The sequence below is a fragment of the Triticum aestivum genome, chromosome 7A (assembly GCF_018294505.1).
Source record: "Triticum aestivum cultivar Chinese Spring chromosome 7A, IWGSC CS RefSeq v2.1, whole genome shotgun sequence".
Lineage (NCBI taxonomy): Eukaryota > Viridiplantae > Streptophyta > Magnoliopsida > Poales > Poaceae > Triticum > Triticum aestivum.
Window position 1 is genome coordinate 266507318 of NC_057812.1, and position 5160 is coordinate 266512477.

The window sequence follows — 5160 nt, forward strand, 5'->3', positions numbered from 1 at the left end:
TAAAAATCAAATAAAATCAAAGAAATTATTTTAATATTTTTCCTCCAATATTTCAATTATTTGGAGAAGTCATATTATCTCCTCTCATTTAATTTATCATGAAATATTTTTCGGGGAGAAAAATAATTAAAATCAAAAATCCTCGTTTCAATATTTGACAAAAATCAAATATGAAAACCGGGAAATCCCCAACTCTCTCCGAAGGTCCTTGAGTTGCTTAGGATTTCGAGGATTGCAGAACGAGAAATGCAATACAATATGATATGCATGAATGACCTATGTATAACATTCCAAATTGAAAATTTGGGATGTTACAAACCTACCCCCTTAAGATGAATCTCGCCCTCGAGATTCAGATTGTCTAGAAAATAGGTGTGGGTGGTCTTTGCGAAGATCATCCTCTCATTCCCTCTTGGCTTCATCCTCGGTATGGTGGCTCCACTAAACTTTGCAAAACTTGATAACCTTACTGCGGGTGACTCTGTTGGCAAACTCAAGAATCTTTACTGACTTCTCCTCGTAAGTCAAATCACTGTCCAACTGAATTGCCTCCAAGGGTACTGTATCTCTTAACGGTATATCGGCCATCTCAGCATGACACTTCTTCAGCTGTTAAATGTGAAACACATCATGAACTCCTGACAATCCCTCGGGAAATTCCAACTTGTAGGAAACTTCTCCCATCCGTTCCAAAACACGATACGGTCCTAAAAATCTCGGAGCTAATTTCCCCTTAACTCCAAAACGTTTCACTCCTCGCAAGGGAGATACTCGCAGATATACTCTGTCTCCAATTTCATAGGTTACCTCTTTGCATTTTGAGTTCGCATAACTCTTCTGCCTGGACCGAGCAATCTTCAATCTATCGTGAATCAATTTAACCTTTTCCTCAGACTCTTTGATCAAGTCTGGTCCAAACAACTGTCGGTCTCCTACCTCATCCCACATCAAGGGTGTTCTGCACCTGCGTCCATACATGGCTTCAAACGGTGCCATCTTCAAACTGGCTTGGTAGCTATTGTTGTACGAGAACTCTGCGTAAGGCAAATTGTCATCCCAACTAGATCCATAATCTAGCGCACAGGCTCTCAACATGTCCTTCAAAATTTGGTTCACTCTCTCGGTCTGTCCATCTGTCTGCGGGTGAAAAGCTGTACTTAACTCTAACCTTGTTCCCAAAGTCTGATGTAACTGATGCCAGAACTTTGAGGTAAACTGTGTTCCTCTATCTGATATGATGGTCCTTGGAACTCCATGCAGACATACGATCCTGGACATATAAATCTTGGCCAACTTTGCACTGGTATAAGTGGTTTTCACTAGGATGAAGTGAGCCACTTTGGTCAAGCGATCAACTACTACCCATATGGAATCATATCCTTCTTTAGTGCTGGGTAATCCAGTGATAAAATCCATGCCAAGTTTATCCCATTTCCATTCGGGTATCGACATAGGCTGTAATAGTCCTGCTGGCTTTTGATGTTCTGCCTTCACTCGCTGACATACATCACATACGGCTACGTACTCGGCAATATACTTTTTCATACCAGTCCACTAGAAACGTTCCTTCAAATCCAGATACATCTTGGTGTTTCCGGGATGTATCGAGTATGCTGAATCATGAGCCTCTTGAAGTATTAACCTCATGATCTCCTGGTTATTGGGCACATAAACTCGGTCCTCAAGCCATAGGGTATCGTGCTCATCTTCACGAAAACCTTTGGCCTTTCCTTTGCTCATTTTCTCCTTTATCTCGGCAATCTCCTTGTCATCCTTCTGAGCTTCCCGAATGTTGTCCAGCAATGTCGAGTGGACCTCCATTGTTGCAACGAATCCTCTAGGAACAATCTCCAATCGAAGTTCCATGATATTCTCTGCTAACTCCTTACTTTCAAGGATATTAGCATAACTCTTCCTTCTCAAGGCATCTGCTACAACATTGGCCTTTCCTGGGTGATAGTGTAGCTTCATATCATAATCCTTTATAAGCTCCAACCATCTCCTTTGTCTAAGGTTCAGTTCCTTCTGGGTGAAGATGTACTTCAAACTCTTATGGTCCGTGTATACATCACATCGGTTTCCAATAAGGTAATGCCTCCAAGTCTTTAATGCATGCACTACGGTTGCTAACTCCAAATCATGCGTGGCATAGTTCAACTCATGAGGTTTTAGTTGTCATGAGGCATATGAAACAACTCTTCCATCCTGCATAAGTACACATCCAAGTCCTAAGCGAGAGGCATCGCAATACACTTGGAATTCCTTATGTATATCCGGCAGTGTTAGCACTGGCGCTGTAGTCAACCGTTCCTTCAACTCCTAGAAACTTACCTCACAATCTTCTGTCCATTTAAACTTAGTATCCTTCTTTAACAGTTCAGTCATTGGCTTTGCAATCTTGGAAAAGTTCTCAATGAATCTCCGATAGTAACCTGTGAGTCCAAGGAAACTGCGAATCTCGCTAACTGAGGTGGGTGCCAACCATTCAGTGACTGACTGAATTTTGCTGGGGTCTACTGCTATACCTTCTCCCGATATAACATGTCCAAGGAATCCGACCTCCTTCAACAAAAACTCGCATTTGCTAAACTTAGCATACAACTGGTGTCCCCTGAGTTTCTTGAGAACTAAGCGCAAAAGTTCCTTGTGCTCCTCCTCGTTCTTCGAGTATACCATAATATCATCAATAAACACCACAACAAACTTTTCCAAATACTCCATGAACACCTTGTTCATCATGCTCATGAAATAAGTAGGGGCATTAGTCATTCCAAATGACATGACCGTGTACTCGTATAATCCATACCGCGTTGTGAATGCTGTCTTTGGTATATCCTTCTCACGTATCTTTAACTGATGGTATCCTGATCGCAGATCGATCTTTGAGAACACCTTAGCTCCTTGCAACTGGTCAAACAGATCGTTGATCATCGGCAGTGGGTACTTGTTCTTAATTGTTACCTCATTCAAGGCTCGATAATCAACAACCGTCCTTAGAGATTTGTCCTTCTTCTCAACCAAAAGCACAGGGGCTCCCCAAGGGATGAACTTCTTCGAATGTATCCTTTTTCCAATAACTCCTTGATCTGTTTCTTAATTTCCTCCAGATCATTTGCGGGCATCCGATAGGGTCTCTTGGATATTGGTCCTGTTCCTGGCAACAACTCTATCAAAAACTCAATGTCTCTATCCGGTGGCATGCCTGGTAACTCCTCTGGAAAAACATCCGGATAATCCTTCATTATAGGCACTTCCTCCTGAACAACTCCCGAAAGTGCATTCACTTGGCTCCTCCTAGGCACATGCCTAGACACATACTTAATCCTTTTTCCCTCCGGGGTGGTAAGATAAATCGACTTACTAGCACAGTCAATACTCCCTGCAAACTTTGACATCCAGTCCATACCTAATATCACATCCAATCCTTGTGACTCCAAGATAATTAGGTCGGACGGAAAAACATGTGTGCCAATGGTCAAGGGTACCTGGTCACACCATCGGCTAGCCATGTATTCTGCTCCGGGTGAGCTTACTAACAGAGGGGTCCTAAGGGTTTGGGTTGGTAGTTTAAACTTATCCACAAATCCCTTTGATATGTATGAATGCGATGCACTAGTATCAAAAAGAACAAGAGCGGTAAATGTCTTAACCAAAAACTTACCTATTACCGCGTCCGGCTGCTCTTCAACCTCCTCCACGTTAACGTGGTTCACTTGTCCTTTGTTGAATGGATTAGGCTTCTTCCCCGCGCTCCCATTTCCGTTTCCATTCTTTCCTTCAGGGCACTCCGTGGCATAGTGTCCAGTCTTCCCACACTTGAAGCAAGTAACGTGACTTAGGTCTCTTTTGGTGGGTGTGGCTGGATTGGGGCGGTTCTGATTATTGTTGGTTCCGTTCCCATTGCCATTCTTAGAACCATTGTGGTTATGTGATCCTCCTCCAGTGTGCTTGTGACCTCCATGATTATGAACAAGTCCTCCCGAATTCGGGGTTAGGCGAGGCTTCTGCTGAGCTCTTGAATTATACTTCCCCTGTCCATACTTCCTCTTGCGGCTCTCAATCTGCTGCTGCTTCCCTTCAATCATAAGAGCCTTATCTACCAACTCCTGGTAGTTGTTGAAGGTTGCTACCATCAACTGCATGCTCATCTCATCATTCAACCCTTCCATAAACTTCTCCTGCTTCGCGGCATCTGTGGCCACATCATCAGGGGCATAGCGAGATAACTTGCTAAACTCATCCACGTACTGAGCCACAGTACGGTTCCCCTGACGTAGGTTGCGGAACTCCCGCTTCTTCATCTGCGTAGCTCCAGTTGAGACATGGGCCGTGCGGAAAGCTTGCTGAAACTGGTACCAAGTGACGTTGGCTATGGGGAAAGTGGCTATGTAATTCTCCCACCATGAGGCTGCAGGTCCATCCAATTGATGTGCGGCAAAGCGCACCCTCTCAGCATCCGTGCAACCTGCGGTGGTCAACTCCCATCCAATACGGCGTAGCTAATCATCAGCAACTATAGGCTCGGTGCTACTGAAAAACACCGGCGGCTGTAACCTTAGAAAACGGGCTAGGTTGTCCACTGGCGGCGGGTTGTTGTTGTTGTTGTTGTTGTTGTTGCCCTGGTTCTGAACTAGCAATTGCATCAAAGTATTCTACTGCTGGATCAACTGGGTGAGCTCCGGTGGGAAAGCAAAACCGGTGTCACGTCCCGGAGGCATCTGATGGGTTTAGATGGAAGAGATCAGAATAGAAAAGGGGTCTAATGAGAAAACACTACCCATATGCACATGAGACAAACACAAACATTTCACTCAATCAATCAAGCAAGGGCATACAAACGGTCTAGGACTATCGCAAAGTGTTCATCTACTACTAATTACATGGGGAAATACTACTAATATTTGGTGGTCATCTAGAAATTTTGATCGGTGGAAGACTCCATGATGTCAGCTCCAGCTTCGTCTTCAAAGTCATCATCACTAGGATCGGAATCGGTGTCGTCGATGATGATGTAGTCCTCGGGGCGTATCTCCTTGGGTTCTTCTTCTTCGTCTTCTTCCACTGGTGCCGGTCCTCCCATGAATACTCCGATCTTCTTGACTAAGTCGTCATTCTTCTCCAGTAGTGTCTTGATTTCCTCCTCATATCCATCGCGTGTAA